The sequence below is a fragment of the Carcharhinus amblyrhynchos genome, chromosome 6, assembly GCF_965287045.1.
Source record: "Carcharhinus amblyrhynchos chromosome 6, sCarAmb.v2.hapA, whole genome shotgun sequence".
Lineage (NCBI taxonomy): Eukaryota > Metazoa > Chordata > Chondrichthyes > Carcharhiniformes > Carcharhinidae > Carcharhinus > Carcharhinus amblyrhynchos.
This window is the reverse complement of record NC_137329.1, coordinates 75,550,884-75,573,398: the sequence shown is the minus strand read 5'-3', so window position 1 is coordinate 75,573,398 and position 22,515 is coordinate 75,550,884. Positions and strand designations below refer to the sequence as shown.

The 22,515-nt window shown below is 43.7% G+C and overlaps 1 protein-coding gene across 30 annotated transcripts in view; it reads right to left on the bottom strand.

Moving 5' to 3' along the window:
• nrcama (neuronal cell adhesion molecule a) overlaps positions 1 to 22,515 on the bottom strand; it is a 379,563-nt gene that overhangs the window by 228,235 nt on the left and 128,813 nt on the right. For 27 of the 30 annotated variants that reach the window (XM_080190688.1, XM_080190703.1, XM_080190698.1 and 24 more), the window contains exons 2-3: positions 20,952 to 21,032; positions 773 to 838 (exon numbers count right to left, since the gene is read on the bottom strand). The gene's annotated coding sequence lies outside the window, so the exon portion shown is untranslated. Of the gene's footprint in view, positions 1 to 772; positions 839 to 19,017; positions 19,092 to 20,951; positions 21,033 to 22,515 lie in introns of those variants that run through there. The other 3 variants (XM_080190692.1, XM_080190694.1, XM_080190693.1) reach the window with 2 other exon arrangements.

The window sequence follows — 22,515 nt, the reverse complement described above, 5'->3', positions numbered from 1 at the left end:
ATTGCCTGACAGAGTTGTGAACTCGTTTACTGGAATGTGAAAATAGTGGGCAGAGGAACAAGACACAATGACATTGCTGCAATTATATCACCAACAATCACTACGGGCTGTCACAGTGCATGGAAAACCCACTGACATGCATCAATCTGCTGCTTCAAAACATTCTCCTGCAAACTCAGTACCGCTATGTATCTGATACAAAGAATTATGAACAGTAAGCGCTCTCAAAGCAGCCACAAAAAAGCTACAAGGTTTTTCCCTACTACATCTGCATGTGATACATCCTGTTACCCCCCGCAACAAACATTCACCATGTCCCTTTCCCAAATGCTCCTTCCCTCTTCCCTAAATACTCCACCATTCCTTCCCCCTAAAAACAGCATCCCGCTCCCTCCCCAAATGATCGACTCTGCCCCCCTCCCCAAATGATCGACTCTGCCCCCCTCCCCAAATGATCGACTCTGCCCCCCCCTCCCCAAATGCTCCATCATGTATCTTCCATCAACTTTTCTTATGCCCTACAACATGACAATACTTCAATAAAGTTGATTCTTCATTTCCAGCTCTGCACAAATATATTCATTGCGTTATTGAAATAAAACAAATTGAGCTTGATTGCAGGTGACAAATCTTGTTGAAATCAGACTGAAAATGACCCTGCACCTTACACGATATTTAAAAGATGGCTTTTAACCCAAACCTTTGGTTTTTCTTTATACTGTCACTTATTAATTGTATATATTAAGAAGCAAGCAAATATAGATATATTTACCCCAATGTTTCACACGCTCTGTGCATTGACTACAATTCACCTCTTCAGAACGATGCTCCAGAATCCCTGTAAATAGAAGCACACATTGTAAAGATGCAGCAAGAAAATGGGCATCGACAGTTAATTGCTAATGCAAGATAGACAGTGGGTAGCTGTCAGTTTGTATTGGGAATCTAGGCTAGTGGAAATCTTTATAAGTCCCCATGAGAGAGAGAGGGGAAAATAACGAACTAAACATACTAGTCTTAGCATTGTTTGATAGATCTGTCCTCTGACCCTGACCATTTCTCCTCCTCCCCCCTTAGCCACTGCAATGTCTAACGCTGTATGATAAATGAGCTGCGATTTCTCTTCCCTTTACAGTGGCATTCTGACTAATGGGAAGTGCAATTTTACAGTGTCCATTCCTCTCATTTAGAAAGATGTCAAAATTGTCACAGGCATACCATCCACACAATGTGGGGCTGGAGGTCAGCCAGCTCTTATGGGATGACTCTTTGTCCACAAACACACAACACAGGAGCAGATGTATGCCATTCAGCCCATCGAGCCTGCTCTGCCATTCATTATGATCATGGCTGATCATACACTTCAATGCCTACACCACCCCGAAAACCCCGCTCCCCCCCCCACCCCATACTATCCCCATGTCCTTTTCTATCATAGATATTCAGAAATCTCTTGATTCCCACTTTAAACTCAATGACTGAGCTGTCACAGCCCTGTAGAACAGATCATTCCAAAGATTCACAACCCTCCCAATAAAATCATTTCTCTTCATCTCGTTTCTAAGTAGCTTAGTCCTAATTTTGAAATGTTGCCACCTGGTTCTGGACCACCCAACCAATGGAAACATCTTACTTGTTTCTACTCTGTCTGTCCCTTTAAATATTTTGTATGTTTCAGTGAGATTGCCTCTCATTTGTTGAAACTCCAGAAAGCACAGCCCAGTTTGCCCAAGCTCTCTTCATGAGGCAGTCATGCCACCCCAAAACTGATCTCTCTTGATGGATGCAGCCTAACAAGGTTCTACGTAATTGAAGCAAGACTTTGCTACTCCCATATCCAAATCCTCTTGCAATAAAGACTAACGTACAATTAACCTTCCTAATTGCTAGCTGATCTGCATGTCAGCTTTCAGTGACTTATGGACATGACACTAAGGTTCGTTTGTACATCCATATTTTCTAATCCCTCACTATTTAAGAAAAGCTCTGCACAATACATCCTCCTACCAAAGTAGATAATGTCACATTTTTCCACATTATATTCCATCTGTCATGTCCCTGCCCACTCATTCCTGTCCAGTCAGTCCAATTCTTCTTAAAGCCACTTTGCATCTTCCTCACAACACATATTAAGACCATAAGACATAGGAACAAAATTAGGCCACTGGGCCTATCGAGTCTGCTCCACCATTCAATCATGGCTGATAGTTTTCTCATCCCCATTCTTAATTTTGTGAACTAACCGCCTGTGGGGAACTTTATCAAGTACACTTTATCAAGGAATACCCAAATATATCTCATCTATTGATTCCCCTTTATCAATTCTGTTGGAAACATCTTCAAAAAGCCCGAAGAGCTCTTCAAATATGATTTCCCATTCTTAAGTCCACGTAGGCTAAGGCCAATCTGATCATTATTAACTAAGTGTCCATTTACAACATCCTTTATTACAGATTCCAGCAACTTCCCTCCTACTGATATAAGTGAATAAAGAGACAAATTACACTCCAAATTAGAGAGCCTTGGGTCTAGAATCTAAGTAATCACAAGATAAATTCTTTCTAATCTTAGCTGAAGAAGACACTTAAGAAAAACACACACTGTTAATATGCATGAAGCTTAATGTGTATTCATTTGAAGGATATAGTTGGTTTGTGCAATATTCAGAAAGATTAAAGTATGACTGTTGAGAAAGTGACACTCTTAGCATGCAGCCTTACTAGATGAGAAGACAGGTTATAGAATCAGTCCCATCTGCATCCAATAGCCTCTTCTCATGATGCTTCATATGGGAATATTAGGTGGGCGAGTCCAGAACCAGAGGGCACAAGCTGAGGATTCAGAGTAGACTATTTAGGACGTAGATAAGGAGACATTTCTTCACCCAAAGAGTGATGCGCCTGTGGAATTCATTACCTCAGAAAGTAGTTGATGCCAAAACATTGAATGTATTCAAGAGGCAGCAGGATACAGCACTTGGGTGAATGGGATCAAAGGATATGGGAAGACAGCAGGATTTGGCTATCAAGTTGGATGATTAGCCATGATTGTAATGAATGGCAAAGCAGGCTTGAAGGGCCAAATGGCTTCCTCCCACTCCTATCTTCTAACTTTCTATGATATGGTCTCACAAAAGGACTCTTACAAATATTGCATTTTATCTTGGTCTTAGGGCAGCATGATGGCACAGTGGTTAGTACTGCTGCCTCACAGTGCCAAGGACCCAGGTTTGATTCCCAGCTTGGGTCACGGTCTGTGTGGAGTTTGTACTTTGTGTCTGCATGGGTTTCCTCTGGACGCTCCAATTTCCTCCCACAGTCCAAAAATGTGCAGGTTAGGTGAATTGGTCATGCTAAATTACCCCTTAGTATTAGGGACTAGTTAGGGTAAATACTTGAGGTTATGGAGATAGGGTCGAGATGAGATTGTGGTCAGTGCAGACTCAATGAGCTGAATGGCCTCCTTCTGCACTGTAGGATTCTATGATACTATGATTCTATGTGGAAAACGTGAGCAATGCAGTATTTATTGTCTCTGCCTAGCTGTCCTGCAGGTATGAAGGATTAACTACCGAGTACGAGTCTGGGGTCTCAACCAGCCAGCATGGCACATATTCCCTTCCTCAGGCCCCAGGTGAATGTTTACAAAAATCTGACAGCCAAAGTGCTCATATTCTGTTGTCAAATTCAAGTTGACAACAATATGATTTAAACTTTGGTTCAATGGGTTGCTAGTTCAGTACCAACTACATTACTGAACACTGACTAGAGCTTCTGGTGACAAGGCGTACAACACAAATAGTTTTAAGACATTTAGCTACTTCCAAAAATGTCATACACTTTTAGGTTGTCACCTAAAGAAATAGAAATGGGGATTAGAAATACTGCATAAGGACAGAAAAGGTTCCTTTCCTCTCCTGCACTGCCTTGGCTGAGCGCAGCTGGCCTTGTTACCATCATTCTCAGCACCTCTGAGACTGGAAGGAATAAAAACAAAATCAGCCAACGCTTGTGTACCTGAACATTGCTGAGTGAAGATTTCACGCACTTAAGAGGTCGAGTAAGATCAGGACTACAGGACTGTGTTTGGTTGTGAATACCTGTGTTTATCAAATAACCAGTGGACAATTACAGCCAACGTGACAAAGGACAACCTAGCCGAGGTACTTGAGAGATGCCCAATCCCCATGGTATGCCCACCCCAAGTCAGCAGCTTCTGGACAGGAGGAAAGAACAAACATTTGGAAATCTTTGCTTGGCTGCGTCTTTTGGTCTCAACTCAATTGCTGGTGCTTTCCTCAAATTCAGAAGGTGCTAATTTCAAGCCTGATTCCAGGTCCAGGCCGACATTCCTAGGTAGCACTGAGGGAGTATCACACCATCAGCAATGGCGGCTTGAGATACAAACACAGGCCCGATCTGCCCCCTCAGCTGGGTGTAAAAAGCAACCCCACTGCACTTTTGGAAGAGCAGCTGGGCTTCTTTCCCTGGTTATCTGACCAATATTCATACCTCAACCTACAATACAAACTGATTGGTCTTTATTACATTGCTGTTTGTGAGGCCTTGCAATCCGATTGCTGGTTTCCTATCTTACAACAGTAGCTACATTTCAAATGTATTGTGAAAAACAAGGACAAAATGTCCACTTTTAAAAGGATGATCAAGCAACAAACTCCAATTATCCTCAAGGCTCCATAAAACAACAACCTATGTTACGACCAGGTGTGAAGGCGTGAACTGGCTCCCCTCTACTCAATCATTCCAGGTGGTCACATCAAAGGATGTGGTTTCATTTTCACAGCACTTTTTCCAAATAAGAACATATTTAGCTGCTTAAATTGTGAGCACGAAGGGGCCATTCAAGCAAAATTTTGAGTCAGACAAAAAGAGTAAGTTTATTACTCTCAAAACCAGAGGGAAGTATTAATAAACACTTGACATCAAGCATTCACATGAAAGAAAATAATATACAGTTAAAGGTCCTTTGATTGTCCTTGAGATGTACATTTTAAACACTGAAGCGGATTTAAGTTAGCTGGTTTCTTAGATTTCGTCAGATGTAGAAGATGGTGTAATTATTATGAAATTTTGGTTCACTGGTAGATTTATGGTAGAGTTGGCTTCTCAAACTGGACATGAGCCTATTCCAAAAGAAAGAGGGAAAGGTAGGGAGTGAAAGAGAGAGAGAGCGCAGCCCTCAGAACGTTTCTGCTGAAGATATTCTCGACACTACCTGTGCCACTTGCAATCTCTCTGCATTAGCTGAACAGCCTTGACTTGAAATTATTCACCCATTGTGTATTTCCAAGAGGTTTCAGGTCTGTGACAGCAATTGCCTCAACGTCCAATAATTTGCATTTTTAATATCTCTTCCTTTGGCAGTACTGAGTTTTAATGGGTGTCTGGATAATAGGAAATGCCTTTCTCTTCACAGTCCCCCGAGAGGGATTTGTTGGTTTCTCTTCCTCAACATGGAATGTGGCCTTGCATTTTTAAACAGTTTTCAGTGTCTCAATTCAAATTATAACATCTCTAGTCAGTTGAAAGTTTGAAAATCACGTTTTCAAAAAGGGACATTGCCTCATGATAGCTGCAATTACACATCACTTTCAATGTAGCAAAGCATCCCAAGGTACCTCACAGCAACATTATCAAACAAAAATCTGACACTTAAGGTGGTATTAAGACCACATAAGGTGGTATTAATACACCTGACCAGAAACTTGGTCAAATAGATAGGAAGTATTTTAAAATAGGAGAGAGTATTTTAGATCTTAGGGCCTTAACAAGCAAAGACACAGCCACTTCGAGATGTGATAAGAATCAAAATATTTAAGAGTCCAGAATGGGAGCAGTGCAGGAATTTCAAGAGGTTTAGCACTGGAATGGGTTACACTGATATAGAAGGTAAGAACATGGAGGCATTTAAAACACACCTGAGTATTTTCAAATTGAGACACTGTGGGACGGGGAACCAGTGCAGGTCAGTGAGCATGGAGGTGATGGGCGAATGGGCCTTGGTGCAAGTTTAAATGTCATCGGTGAACTCCGGGTTACAGAGCGAGAAAATAGGAGGCAGGCCAGCAGTGCATTGGAATGATCAAGTCTAGAGCTAATGAAGACACCAGCAAGGGTGGCAACAACAGATAAGCTGAGCCAGGGGCAGAATGCTGAAAGGTTATGAAGGTGGAACAGGTCATCCTGGTGATGGAGTGGATATGTGGTCAGAAGCTTATTTCAGGGTCAAACATGACACCAAGGTTGTGAACAACCCGGTTCAGGCTCAGGCAGTAGCCAGGGAGAGGGATGGAGGCAGTGACCAGGGAACAGAGTTTGTGACAGGGATCGAAAACAATAACTTTGATCTTTCCAATATCTAGTGGAGAGAGTCCTTTGCTCACCTAGCACTGCATATCGAACAGACAGGCTGACAGAGTGAATGAAGAGGCCAAATGAAGTGGCGGGTGAAGCGGAGCTGAGTTTGATATGAACACAGTTGAATGCTAATTAGAACCCTACAGTACAGAAAGCGACCCTTCGGCCCATCAAGTCTGCACCGAACACAATCCCACCCAGGCCCTACCCCCATATTATACCCACTAATCCGTCTAACCTACGCATCCCTGGACACTAAGGGGCAACTTCTTAGCATGGCCAATCAACCTAACCCACACATTTTGGACTGTGGGAGAAAACTGGAGTACCCGGAGGAAACCCACGCAGACACGAGGACGTGCAAACTCCACACAGACAGTGACCCGAGCCGGGAATCGAACCCAGGTCCCTGGAGCTGTGAAGCAGCAGTGCTAACCACTGTGCTACCGTGCCGCTTCCTCCTGCAGAAGCCGACGTTGCATTTCCGGGGTAATGTCATTCAGCAGGAGAATGCAAACAAGAAATCAGATGAGGCCAAGAATGATCTTTGGGCAATACCCGATGTAATGGTGCAGGAATGGGAAGAGAAGTCACTGCAAGGTAATTCTCTGGCTGGGAATGGAACCAGGTGATTGCAGTCCCACTCAGCAGAGTAAGAGTGGAGAGGCAGGGGAAGAGGGTGTCATGGTCACCAGAGTCAAAAGCTGCAGAGAAGTCAAGAAGGACAAGAAGGGATATGTTTCTTTTTGTCACAGTCCTAGGAAGTCATTCGTTTCTTTGAGAATAGGCTGCTTTGGTACTGTTGCAGGATTGAAGTCCGACTGGAGATACTCAAATGGAGTTCTCAGAAAGATGAGGCCTAAACGTCTTACCTTCAGGCCTAAACATCTTACCTACAGTGTCCATGACATCCTCCTCCCCTGCCTCTCCACTCTTACACTGCTGAGTGGGACTGCAATCACCTGGTTCCATTCCCAGCCAGAGAATCACCTACACTGGCTTCTCTTCCCACTCCTGTATCATTACATCTAGTATCTCCCAAAGATCATCCTTGGCCTCGTCTGATTTCTCAGGCGACACAATGGTACTGCTGCCTCACAGGGCCAGAGACCAAGGTTCAAATCCGGCCTTGGTCACTGTCTGTGTGGTGTTTGCACTTTCTCTCCGTGTCTGTGTGCATTTTCCCCGCAGTCCAAAGACGTACGGGTTAGGTTGATTGGCCATGCTAAATTGACTTGAGTGTCAGAGGGATTAGCAGGGTAAATGTGTCGGGTTACTGGAATAGGACCTGGGTGGGATTGTGGTCGGTACAGTCTTGATAGGCCGAATGCCCTCCTTCTGTACCATAGGTATCCTATGATGCTATGGTTCAATGATTAAACATGGTTATGACCTCTCCTCTGTGGTAATTACATATTTCACTTTTTGAATATTACTTTCCATTGCATTATCCTGCTGCTCCTTCTTCACAGTGGATGAGAAGAGGCAAATGATTGGGTTAAATTTGTGCAGGCAGAAATTCAATACAGACCTGCCAATTAGTGTACTTAAAATAAAGCAGTTAAATCCCCTAGATTGCACTTTGAGACTCTGTAAATAGGGACTGTCAATATCCTCTATAATAGAAACAATCTCTGTATGTAAACTCTGACTCCACGAGGATTTATTCCTGCCGGTTTCATCAGATATCTGCTCACCTTGAACTCCCACACTTAATCCAGAAACCTTTCTTTTCCTCTGATCTCCGATGCGAATTTAACAAAATAAAAAGTCACAAAGGTGACGAAAAAACAATTTTCTTCATTGCCCCAAAGGCTTTTCTCCCGAGTCCGCAGCAGTTCGCATGATCCATGCCACATCCACTGACTTATACAGCTACTCCTTCCCCACCGAGCACTATGTCCCATCTGCAACTTGCCAAGACTTCCTTCCACAGCTTCTTCCAAAGACGTGACCTCAACTTTATCGAAAGACAGTCTAGGTAGGCACGTGGGAACGCCATCAGCTTCAAATTCCCTTCCAAGTCACACATTCTCTTGACAAGGAAATATAGAAGATTAGGTATACTAAGATGCTAAAGGGGATTGAGAAGGTAGACATAGAGTGGATATTTCCCTTGTTGAACATTCTAGAACAAGAGACCATAGTGTTAGGCTAACGAGTGGCAGATTTAAAACAGAAAGGAGGAGGAATTACTTCACTCAAAGATTTGTGAATCTGTGGAATTCTCTACCCTGGAATGCAGTGGACATCAGAAAACTAAAATCTAAGGAAGAGATAGGTAGGTTTTTAATTAGTAGAGGATGAAGGGTTAAGGAGAATGGACAGGAAGGTGGAGATGAGGCCAAGATGAGATCAGGCACGATTGTATTGAATGGCAGGGCAGGCTCGATGCCCGAGTTGCCCTGTCCCACTCCGAGTTCTTATGTATCTGTTCTTTTGTCATCGATGGGTCAAAATCCTGGCACACCCTACTGAACGATACTGTGCTAGCACCTTCACTGCATAGAAGGTCACTCTCTCACAGGCTACAAGTGATGGGCAATAAATGAAACAGGCTTCCATGAACTATCTACTTCTGCCGATTGCATTAAGAACTTACTTTGACACAGATGGCACGATTTTGCCATTTTGATTCTAAGTGCTGAAACTGGGAGTTTCAGATCTGAAAGTCCCACACACATGCTGCCTGAAAAAAAGCAACGATTCTGAATTACGCTGCAGAAGTCTGTGGCCAGGACTTACTGTGCCCGAAATGCTGCTGCTCTGAACTAAGCATTCAACTGCATATGCACCGTAAAAAAAAAGAAAAATGCTTCCTGCCACATCGCTCCGAGCCGGATAGTATCTTCTCCCTGGCCCCCACAGACATTGCCCCATCTCCATAACATAATTGACCCCGTTATCCACCCAATCCTCCCGCTAACCAGAGCGATCATGGCCCCCTGCCCCCACACCGATGGCATGCAGAGTGGCAGCAGACACCCCTTCTCCCCCACTGATCGCATGCAGAATGGTCGCAGATCCCCCTGCCGCCCCCACCAGAGAGCCATCTGACCCGCCTCCCTCGTCCCAACCTGACAGCCATTGACGCACCTCTCTCCTCACCCCCCCCACTAGACAGCCATCTGACCCACCTCACTCCCCTTCCTTACTAGAGAGCGATCTGACCCGTCTCCCTCCTCCCCCCCCATCAGAGAGCGATCTGACCCACCTTCCTCCCTCACTCCTCCGTCACCACTGATCTGAGTCAGAGAGCTGCCAGAAGCTCTGAACTTTCCTCCTTTGATGCTGGAGCGCCTGAACAACCCAGCAACCCAGCACGGGAAACAGGCCCTTCGGCCCAACGAGCCCAAATCACATCTCTGCGGACCATGTCTGTTTCACACCGAATCTAGACGGGTGAACGCGGTGGTAAAGCCGGAAATGCCAGTAAGTTTGGGTGTCCAGCCAATGAAGTCAATTTAAATGCATGCGAATACATTTAAATTGCCACTGCAACCGTTTAAGGCGCGGTCCTGATCGCGGCCATTTTAGGCGCTTGGTAAAGGGGGTCACGCTACTCACCTCACATCCGTCTTTACAAAGTTTTCGCACCCAAAAATGGGCGCAACCTAATGGTAAAATCAGGCCCAGAGACACAAAAGAGGAATGCTGTTCCTGGAACCTCATCCATTTCACATGTTATCCTCCAATGTGGATTTTCACTCAGCAACAGTGAAGAAACAGTAACATACTTTCAAGTGAGGGTGGCAAGTGACTTGAAAGGGAACCTCTAGGTGGTGGTATTCCCAAAGTACCTGCTGCCCTTGTCCTTCTAGATGGTAATGGTCATGGGTTTGGAAGGTGCTGCCTAAGGAGCACCTTGGAGAGTTCCTGCAGTGCATCTTGTAGATGGTACTCACCGCTGCCACTGTTCATTGACGGTGGAGGGATTGTGTGTTTATGGGAGGGGTAGCAATCAAACGGGTTGTTTTGTCCTGGATGTTGTCAAGTTCCTTGAGCGTATTGGACCTGCACTCATCCAGGGAACTGGAGGGTATTCTATTACACTCCTGACTTGTATCTTGTAGATAGTGGCTTTGAGGGTCAGACGGTGAGTTATTCCCCACAGGATTCCTAGCCCCTGACCTGTTCTTGTAGCCACAGTATTGCTATGGCTGGTCCAGTTCAGTGTCTGGTCAATGGTAATCCCACGGATGTTGGGGTTACCATTGAGCACAGTTTCATCCACTTCAACTCGCATTACAAAAATATCACCTTCACTGCAGCTGTTCTCCCAAAGTACACTAGACTGAATATGTAGGAAGTGCAATCAATTCTTTTAAACCCAGCAATCGGATTTTCAACTTTTATTCTCTCAGCTCTTCAATAAGATAGAAAGTGAAAACAGATCTAAAAGATCCCTCGAGCGAATGCCTGCAGATAATAATGAATGGAGTACACCATTGTGACAGTACCAAACAATCGTACAAGTTATTTTATGCAGGACTGAAAAAAATTCTCCATTGAAACAGGAAAGAAAATGGTCCTTGAAAGGGGAAACAGTACAAGACAGAGAAGAATGAAGGGTGGTTTCCTTTTGCATTTTTCTTTGCCTGACAATAGGTCGGCTTGAGCTCCGGTGGGTATTGCTTTGGGAAGATAAGACAAAAGGGAAATTAGATACAAATATCTGGGAAGATGGAAGGCTCATGTTAATAACAAGCATATCCAGACACTGCTTCCCTGACTATGATCCATTACTTATATTAATTTGGAGTCTTGTATGTTCTTCAGAGATTGCGACCCCATTATACTTCCAAAAGGCCATGGAGAGGACAGTGTAAGAGGCTAACTATAGTCCTGCTGCAAACCATTGCAGTGTTTTCTTTGCTAAACCACATACTCTGATGGTTAGGGGTTTCCAAAGACTACAACTAAAAGTAAATGGAAATAAGGTTAGTCAATCAATTTTGTTTTTTTTATGCAATCTTATTTGTCATGATAGTGTGAAAAACACCGAAACCGAGAGCAGAAGCAAAAGGGAAGATGGCCATAGTTCTCTGCAAGGCAGGCAGAAACTTTCTTAATACAGCACTCCTTAAAAAAATTATATTTTCCCAATTCTCTCCACTCTTGAAGCCATAATACTTTCACCCAAAATATGAAAGCCCAATAAATATTGGTGCGCTGTTTGACCATTAGAATATCACAACACTTGCACACATGCACATGCGCACACGCACACACGACTCTCCCAATGCAAGATTCTCATCTCTGTGGTTAAATCGCTCAGTATCCTCATCCCTATTTATCTCTATGACCTCCTCCTTCTCTATACTCCCACGTTCTCAAATCCTCCAACTCTGGTCTTTTGGGCATTACTTTTCTCCAGAGTGGGCCATGTTGTCAGCTGATTAGGCCCCAGGCTTTTGAATTTGAAGTAACAACCTCTTTGAATTCTTTTCCTCTGTAATATCCACCATCTTGGTCACCCCTCCAAATGGTTCATTCATTGTCTGATATCTTCATGAAGGGTCTCAAGGCATTGTTTTATGTTCAAGCTGCTCTTTAAATCCCTACACCAATTAATCCATTCCACCTGCCGACCTTGGGAGCACGTCATTATGATGAAGAACATGAAGTATTCTCCAATCAGGAATTGGAGAATACAAACAATGCCTTTTTACTGCACTGATCAGTGTATTCCGAGATCAGTTGAAGATAGTTTCTACACAAATCTGGATAGCAACTCAAAATTGCTTAATGTACCAGGAAACTATCAAAAATGCATAAAAACTCTATTGTCAGAATAAACAGGACAATAATTTAAGAATCCTAACCCTTGGACAAGCTGAAATTCTTCACAGGAATTGGGTTTGGGGAAATAAGAGGAGAATTATGGTCTGAATTTCCAATGAAATTAATGGAAAATCTTACAATGGAAGTGATTTTCCCATTGTTTCACCTAACAGTTCCTTCAATGGACTCTCAGGCTTTCACCTCCACCATTCTGCCCAGAAGCCCATCTAAAGTGCTGATCACACTGGCAATGAAAATTTTCTGGTATCAGCCCTAAAGTTACCTTTTGCTGACATGAACCTGTTTCCTTTTACCCTACTCTCACTCTACAATTTCAAATGGGCATATAGATGACCTTTTCTATAGTGTTTACTTGCTGATGTACAGTCACTGCCACAGACGTCCATTCTTGTTTATCATGGCCACTGGCCTATAATGGGGAAGTGGCACTCACCATCTGCTATTCTCATTAAAGCCAATTACAAAGATGTCTTTCACAGACATTAAGCGTATTGGCTATTTTCAGCCAGATGGGAGATGGAAGCTTTATCGTCTTACATCCACAAGTTACCACCAAGTCTATTTACTACTTTTGAATTGGTTTGCTCCTTAACAGTGAGACGCAATGTATTCAGTCTGATAGATTGCAGAGGTCTCTGGTGAAATTTGGTCATGGTGGGGTAGGGATGGAGACTACAGACAATCCACAATTTTGTTATTTGAATGTAACGTGCTGCAGTATTATTATCCACTTCTTATTGCAGAAAAATTATGTCAATATTAACACACCCATGATCAGTGTTGGAGACTGCACCTCATTGAGATCAGGTCTCAGATCATAGAGTACCTACAGTGCAGCAGGAAGCCATTCAGCCCATCGAGCCTGCAAAGACAGTGATCCTACCCAAGCCCTATCCCATTAACCCCACATATTTACCCTGCTAATTCTCCCTGACATTAATGGGCAATGTATCATGGCCAATCAACCTAACCCACACATCTTTCAGTCTGAGGGAGGAAACCAGAGCACCCGAAGGAAACCCACACAGACACAGGGAGAATGTGCAAACTCCACACAGACAGTGACCAAGGCTGAAATCAAACCCGGATCCTTGATGCTGTGAGGCAGCAGTGCTAACCATTGTGCCACCGTGCTGCCCGATTCTTCAAGGATGCCTCAATTTGTTTCAAAGAACAAAGAACAACACAGCATGGGAAACAGGCCCTTCGGCCCAACGAGCCCGCGCCGCCGTCCCACTGTCTCAGTGACCTATTCATGATTTTAGTCTACGCCTAATGTGCGAGGATCAGGGAGGTCCAATTTAGGGACAATTTAGTACCCAATCAATCAGCCTAAAAGCACATCTTTGGGGATGTGGGAGGAAACCGGAGCACCCGGAGGAAACCCACGCAACCACGGGGAGAACGTGCAAACTCCCACAGACACAGGCCCAAATCCATGTGTCCGCACAGTAACAGAGATAGTCTCTGAGCTGTCATGTTGCCCTCGAGTTTCCTTCCCTTTATATCAGCATGGATCATTCAGCCCAACACTCGAACTCTGCCCACACAACCTGAACATCTCGCACAAAAATGAACAATGCACATGTCAAAAAAGGAGTTCCTCACATATTCCATCCTTTCTCACAGTTGTGTGCCTGGCCGCTCTTGCTTGCTATCAGTGAGCTGTCAAGAGAGAGGCAATGGTGCAAGGGAATTGTTTTGGTGTTACACTCCCAGACCCCAAACATTGATGCAGAATTAAAAAGTAGCTCCACCCATCAGGTCTTCTCTCTTCTTTCAAATTGTAACAGTTGTGAATGGCCATTTAATTTTGTTCAGGTAACCAGCATCAGCAAAAGTACCACCTACTTTTTTTTAAAGCCCTTTATCAAAGCCTTGTGTACTCAGCAAACAAGTTCTTTCAATGATCGCAGATGTAACAGTTCAGCCTTGGTAAATCTTGAGCTAAAATGTACTGCAATCCCTCCCAGTCTCCACACAAAAATACTAATATACAAATAATTTCCCTTCATCTCATTATCAGAACACAAACAAACATCAGGTAAAATACAGTGATAAATACATGCTTCATCTGCAATAAAACATCTGTCTATTTTCCCTTACTGTATCTCTTATCATCCTCAGTATAACACCATGGAATGACAGTCATTTTAGCAGCTATGTCACAGGCACTGATAGCATTGTAGATACTGCAATGGCCATTCAGCCTGAGTGGTGCCAGGATCACACAAAAACTCTGATCCAAGGGACCCAGATGTTTCCACCCACAGGGCCTCCCCAAAAAGAAGGAAATTAGTCTTATATATTATACTTATTGCTGATTGCAATTCAGTGATTATGAAGGGAAGGTGGAATGTTATGTACATAGGAGGAAGACGACACTGATCTCACCTATGATGCCTTGTACAGTTGATCTGCCTGACATCACCTGCCTCAACGAGGAAAATGGTCACTTCCACAAGCCACCAAAAAAACCTGAAATCTCAGTTATCCCAACCTCCTCCAGAAAGAATCAATACTTTCTGGCAAACTAGTCAATAGAGAGAAGGGCGGGCAGTGGAAGCAGAAATTGACTGAACCTTTATCATTGCATCAGTGTGATTACAGCTCAAACACCAATATTCAGGAGCCAGTATCAGACATTAGCAGCTGTTACAGCTCACAACTTAAACAGCACAGAGCCAATAATGGAATACAACTCGGAAAGACCAGCTTGCCGTTGCCATGGTTACTGGGGGCAGCTCTAGATGAAAGCACAAACAAAATCACTGAAAGAAGCAGGGTACTTGCGTGACCATCACATAATCAACAGGCCTGAAGTTCAACAACAGATCTTACTATCAATAATATATTCCTAAAAATACCAGAATGTTTGTTCTTCCCTCTTTCTGTGAGTTATGGAATGTTTCATGTGCATTGCCATTCTTAAACAATGTGGGAATGGTTGTGCAGATATTACCATTTCCATATACTGTGGGATTGAATCTATATACATTGCCATTCCCATACAGAGTGGGAATGGTTCTGTATACATACAGTGTGGGATTGAATCTATATACATTGCCGATCCCATACAGAGTGGGAATGGTTCTGTATACATACAGTGTGGGATTGAATCTATATACATTGCCATTCCCACACAGAGTGGGAATGGTTCTGTATACATACAGTGTGGGGTTGAATCTATATACATTGTCGATCCCATACAGTGTGGGAATGGTTCTGTATACATACAGGGTGGGGTTGAATCTATATACATTGTCAATCCCATACAGTGTCGGAATGGTTCTGTATACATACAGGGTGGGGTTGAATCTATATGCATTGCCATTCCCATACAATGTGGGAATGATTCTTTTTACATAGTGTGGGTTTGAATCTATTTACAATGCCATTTCTATACAGTGTGGGAATGGTTCTACATACACAGTGTGGGATTGAATCTTTACACACTGCTACTCCCATCCAGTGCAGGATTCTTTATGAATGATGTTTTGAAAAATAAAACATTGCTCCATCAAACTCCACACAATACTAGGCAATTGGCTCTAATTGCTATTATCATTGGACATGGTGGGAGAAATAAGGATTATTTCATTGTCAGAACATTGTTTTTCTCAGTATCTTAAACCAACGAGCCACCAAAATGCAAAGTTTGCCTCATGAACAGACAGGGCTGCCTTTCACCCCAAGCCCAGCTCTAATTGCAGGCTACTCAAACTGGTCCAGGGTGAGCGACTGATGAAGCAATTACCCCACCAGAACTACACTTACAGCCAAACAGTGTACTATACTCCTTCAATTTAAATATGTTTTCAATGTGACTGAACAAAGTCTCAAGAAGGAAATGAGGAAACGAGGAAACATTTGATGGTACTTTATATTGTGGATTAACAGCTTCCACCAAAGATATCTGGCATGTTTTCATTGCCAATTATTTCCAATCAGGAGACTGTTTTTGTGCATTAACTTCTCCCCAAGATGAAACAGGAATTGAGGATTCTATAGAAAGCAGCCACCTACGCACCACTCACTTCACCTCTTCAAGATAAAAGGCACATCTGGGCAAATCTCACAATTAAAAGGGGCCACGTCAGCATTCACATGTCAACAAACACTCTTAATTTAACACAAAAAAACACACTGTGTCCTGTTACTTACTTGAGACAACTTGATAAAGAGATTCACAGTCGTGTTCCTCACTGCTTAAAGAGAGGACCCCCTTAAAAGCTTTATGTACCCAGGGCTCAAAGACCTCAACTCTTCACCAGTAGTGAGTTCAGGCACCTTTCACTATGATACTAAGTCATTCAGATGTGACTCCATCCCTGCTGTGTAAGGAGGGTAACCTTAGCCAGGGTTATAGTGATGGAAGTTCATTCTAGTTCTGTTGGGTTGAATGGGCAAAATAAAAATTATGTGGGTATGCCGGCGTTGGACTGGCGTAAACACAGTAAAAAGTCTGACTAAAACCTGGTGTTGTCAGACTTTTTACAAAATAAAAATGTCATCCCTTCTCCTTATTCAGTGGTCACTCCTACTCTGGCCTGGAAATTATGGCTATCCGGCTCAGGTTGTCACGATGTCCACGAGCAAACTGGCTACTGAAATATAACCTTTTGGCTCACACATGGATATAAGCATGTGGAGAAGGTGCATCTGTGGTAAGTGTGACTCTGTTGAGGATCAGCACCTTTGGTAAAGGGTTAACAAAAATGGCAATCACTGTGGCTCCCTTCAAACTCTTGACAAATCTCTCTCAAGCATCCTCTCATGCAGTAGCACTGCACAGCCCTACCCCATGATATTTGGCTGGGAAGAGAATGTTACATATCAGCTGTAGGAAAACCAAAACCGGCTAGTAATTACCTCTCAATACGCTGTAAACGTGTTAACGCAGGAACTCGAGCAAGGGCTATCGGAATTCACTGGATCCACCCAGCACAGATCCACTTCAAAAGGCAAGCAAAAAAGCACAGCAGTTGGTGGCCCAATCAGTTTGACTTGGACCTCCCAGTCTCCACAGTGCGATTAAGGTCAGCTTTCACTGGACAATGGGGGAACAGTTAAAACATTTCCCCGCATCATTTTCAAGTCGATGCATTGTATATCCCATTGACACACCATACTGCTGGCGACCTTTGTGCCCTCAGCCCCTCCCCCCCCAGCTCCCTCACAATGCCATGTCCGAAGATAATCTGCTTCCTTTAAACTCTCTCTCCTGCTGCCACTACTCATCGAAATCAACTTCTAGCTGCAAAGACTGTGTCGTCTCAGTGCGATTACAGACCTGCCAACACTCTCTGATTTGGAGCAAGACACACTCACTTCAGTCTTAAAATGGAACCTGGTAAATGCATCTCTGTATGCTTGAAACACATTTGCGATTAGCCTCACTCCTCAGAGCTCTGACCAACAGGCCACAGTGTGGTGTAGAAAAACCTTCTTCTCCCCTCCCACTTCTGCGCACAATCTGTACCATACCTCTGGACAGACTCTGAGGGTGGAAGGTTTAAGGGCAGAAAGAAGGCAAAGGGGAGGCAAGCCCTCACTTACTGAAAACACTGTGGGGCTAATGACAGTGACGAGGCTAAATAGCTAAAAGGGGGAAAGCAGGATCAGATTTTCCTGTCATCCCAAGAATCAGTCTGGCGAACCTTTGCTACACTCTCTCTACAGAAAGCTGGGTTTATAGACAATCTGGCAGTTCCCATTGTCATTTTGTTTTGGAGTGTTAGTTCAGCAGAATTACATGATTTATTTAAATCATTTTCATAACTTGCTCCAGCGATTGTGAAAACAACTTCTGGGGTGCTTCATTACTATAAGCACATTACAATCTCAGCCTCAATGGGCCAAACATGGATGTTGTGTTATTGCCATGCCCATGGAGTGGGTGAATATTGTTCCTTTCAGCCATGCAACTGTGTTTAAATTCAACTCAGACTAAAAGGATGATCCTCCCTTTAGTGACAGTTCAGGTCCTTCAGGAAATAGCTTCTAGGTAACGTTGTTGTCACTGCTTACTGCTAAAGCTCAATCAACTCCTACAGTCCCCAAAGATAGTGCGGGAAATGGAAAAAAATTCACAATTAGATGGTGACCTCCTGAAATTGGTGAACTTTGAAAGGTTGGCACAAAACCTGTCCTGGATTCTGTCCAGATGCCAAAAATGTTCCAGTTAACAGCAGCAGCATCTAACCAACAATAGAAGCTTCAACATGTGAACTTACTCAGAATCTGATGTCAACTTTGATACGGTGAACCAATAGCTTTCTTAGTCTAAAAAGAGTCAGAAAATGAAGACGGAAACATGGGCCCATACATTTCTATGATTGGCTCATTTACTGGGAATCGCTTACAGGTTTGTTAGCACATTTATCTGCAACTAAAACCACTTTTCACAAATACACATGATCATTGCTACTGGCTTAAAGCCAGCAACCATCTTGGAGGAGGTGGCACTCTGCTTTTTTAACCTTACTGTCAAGATTGCATGCAAATTGTTACTTACTATAGTGCAACTAATTAACTATAATTATATTCTAGGATGCACCTGGCAGCCAGCTCATGATAAAGAGTCAGCACCTCAGCCTCATCAGGATACCCGCCCAGAAAAATGCCCTGATACTGTTGAGCAGGATCTGTTGACAGTACCTTGGCAATGGCCAAGTGAGATTAAAGACAACGCAAGATCAAACGTACAATCGTGAAACGTTTCCAGCATTTCCCCCATGTCGTTAAGTGCTACACTCATAAGTCAGCCATTCATCCCAAGTCTACTCTGCCCTTCAGTGAGATTATGGTTGTTCTCTCCCTCAGCTCCACGTACCCACCCTCGCTCCATGTCCGTCAAATGAAACCTAATGAAAATCTACCAGCTTCAGTTCTGAAGGCTCCAATGGTTCCAGCAGCCATACCTATTAGGGGAAAAAATTTCCAAGTTTTCCATTAGCCTTTGTGAGAGAAAGTGCTTCTTGATTTCACTCCTAGATGAACTCCAATTTTCAGAATTTTTGGGCTGGGATTTTACAGCCTCGCTCCTCCTGGAACTGTCAAATCCCGCCCAATGTCAAAGGATCTTTCCATGTTCCACCCCTTGCCTGTTCCGATTCCCATGGCGGAGGAGGTGATAAAATTCTGGCCATGCTCTTTCTGTCTGCCCACCACAGGAAATGATTCCTCTTTGTCTACCTGATGAAATCCTTTCATCATTCTGATTACCTCAATCAGATCAGTACTCAACGTTCCTCTCAGTGACAATATATCCAAAATTCGACTAGGTCTTGTTTGGCTACCAGTAACAATTGCAAAAAACTCAACATCCTGCTCTCATGCCCACCTGGTGCAATGCTCTAGTGATGCCCAACACAAACTGGAAGAACAACCCCTCATCTTCTGATTCGGCACATTACAGTCTTCTGGGCTCAACACTGAGTTCAACAACATTAGATGGTGAACTTTGTTGACAGCCCCCTCACCCCTGGCTCCCACCAACCCCTTTTGCTGTTATTCAGTCCCTCAGGCTCCCACCCCTCCCCCACATGGCCCCGAGTGAACTTGTCGTCCATTTTTGCTCTCATTGAGCACTAACCTTTGTTTTCCTATGAACACATCCTGCTATCCTACTTTTGCCACTATTAACACTTTTCAGTCCCTAATTATACCATTAGCAGCCTCGTCTCATGTCCATGCCATCTTAGTTAATCTCTCCTTAATTCCAACCTATTACTGATTTTCCACACTGCCCCACACTCCTCTTCATAATTCATCACATTTTTATTCATTTTTAATTCTGTAGAAGGGTAATATGGACTCAGAATGTTAATTGTGTTTGCTTCTCCACAGATGCTGCCGGACTTGCTGAGTTTATTCAGCATTTTCTGTTTTAATTCCAAAGAGTCTTGAATGGGCTTTCTCCCCCTTTTTGCTGGGTGATGCTTCCTCTGGAATCACATACCACCCCTCCCCCCACCCCTCCCCCCTGAAATGAGTGGCAAATCTTTAGACAATGAGTTCTGCCCAGCATCCTTGGAGCTGAGACGCTGGTGGATGTTTTCTCTTCTCTGTAGCCCGGAGGTTTGCTGATTTTCTGCTGACAATAGCTAAATTAACACAGAAATTAAGCCTAGAACCCTCAGCGTTTACAGCACAAACCCAGGAGTAGGAAACGTCTGCAGCCACTCAGTGGCTAATCATTGCACTCATTCATAGCCAAGCAGGTGAGTGGTCAATCAAGTTATTCATAATCACCTAACCAGTCTCCCCCCCGACCCCCTCCATATTGACAGCAACAGCCAATTGGCTGAACACCATCTCCCCCACCACCTCCCCCTCACCCCCGCCCCCCCCCCCGCCACCAACCACCCCCTGACTCGGCATGCCAAGTTCTCCAGCCTGTTGACGCCAGCTCTGGGCTGGGCATTCATTAGCAGCAGAATGGCTGAAATTAATTGGATCCATCTGCCCAAATGTGACTTTAATTGCCGTCTTCTTGAGTACACCATGTCGGCACAGGATGAGCAGATGCACACTTAAGTCGCGGGGCAAACTCACAGCAAGAACAGTTGTCGTCCCTGCTTTCCCCTCATCTATTCTGCTACAAGTACGCTAAATTGGGTTTAATGACAGCTGAAACCACGTCAACTGCAGGCTCAAGTTCTGAGCAAAAAGAGTGCTGGTTGGGACAAGAGAAGGATGGCTAACTCTGCTACACCCGACAGTTTCAGATACATTTAGCAAAAAACAGCAAACATGTGATCATACATTACACTGCAGGTTCCTGATGAAGATCCACTGGCTGGATTATGGGCATGCAGAAGCTCGCCAACTGAATCATTGGGGCACCTTGAAAATGATGGAGAAAAGTTGATTAGCCCATGTTTTGTCTGCACCATTCCAACTTGGCTACATTAACAATATAAATGGTGGTAGTCAATGTCCCCCATTACGTCTGATATCTTTGAAACCATGCCTGCTCAATAATTGAATTGAGAGCTCAGCGCACAAACTTATTCCCTACGGGAACTGCTGTTCAAAGAGTCCTTTATATGTAATCTGTGGATATCACATTGTACAGTGTGGATTGCTCAAAAACCCTTAGCCAACGACCGGGAGTTAAATCATTCTCAGGTCCGGAAAAAACTGCATCAACTTGAAACTGCTGTAATAGGGCATTCAGTTGAACAACAGCCAAAGAGTTTGTTGGAGGATGGGGACTTGGAACTCATTAAATGGTGATATGTTGAACCCTTATTCTCTTTACAGCAAGCAACTTGCCAACTGGCCCCTCAGTGCACAAAACACATTGCTTGGCAGAATTAAAGACAGTGAATTGGAGAAATAAAGTTCAAATTGGGAAGTGTTTTGTAATTATGGTTTGTTTTTTCCCCCAAGTTCTTATTTCCAAACTCAAATATTTGCTGTAATAGGTCTACAGCGAAGACAATGCTCTTTCTAAATCAATGGCAAGGAATTCTTTACCATTCACTTGAATTTCGATTTATAATCCCATTAACTATCATGTTAAAGTCATAGCAATACAAGTTAAGAGCCAACACTTTGAACTCAATCATCTGAAGCACTCTAAATTGTACAGGAGTCTGCAAGCTACTGAGGGTCAAAAAAGCTCTCTATCATGCACAGTTAACAAATCAATCATCGCTGCATGTTGACTTAGACTTTAACACTGCTGCCTCACAGTGCCAGGGATCCAGGTTCAATTCTGGCCTCAGGTCACTGTCTTTGTGGAGTTTGCACATTCTTCCCGTGTCTGCGTGGGTTTCCTCCAGGCGCTCCGATTTCCTTCCACTGTCCAAAAATGTGTGGGTTAGGTAGATTCACCATGCTAAATTGCCCCTTAATGTCAGGGGGACTAGGAGGGTAAATATGAGGGGTAATGGGGATAGGAATTGGGTGGGATTATTTTCGCTGCAGACTTATTAGGCCAAATGGCCTCCTTCTGCACTATAGATTATGTGATCCTGCATTGGTGGGACTCCCAAGTCAGCAGAACGGAACTGGAGCTGCTGTCCAATTTAACCTTGTGGATTATTTTACAAATTAGAAGAAAAAGAGTGAACTTCCTGAGGACAATGATGTCTGATATGGATGCACAGAAAGCTCAACCCTATAGGGTGGCTCCCACTGCGAAAGGAGAAAAGACCTCAGCTGCAGAAGTCCGTTCAGCCCATCATGCCTGTGGTAGCTCTTTAGAGTAGTTACTTAGCTAATCCCATAGCCCAAGTACTTTCTCTAAAGTCAATGCGGAAAGGATTCAGAAATCCTTTTGTTGGCTGCAGAAGCAAAGCAAAAGCATTTAATTGGGAAT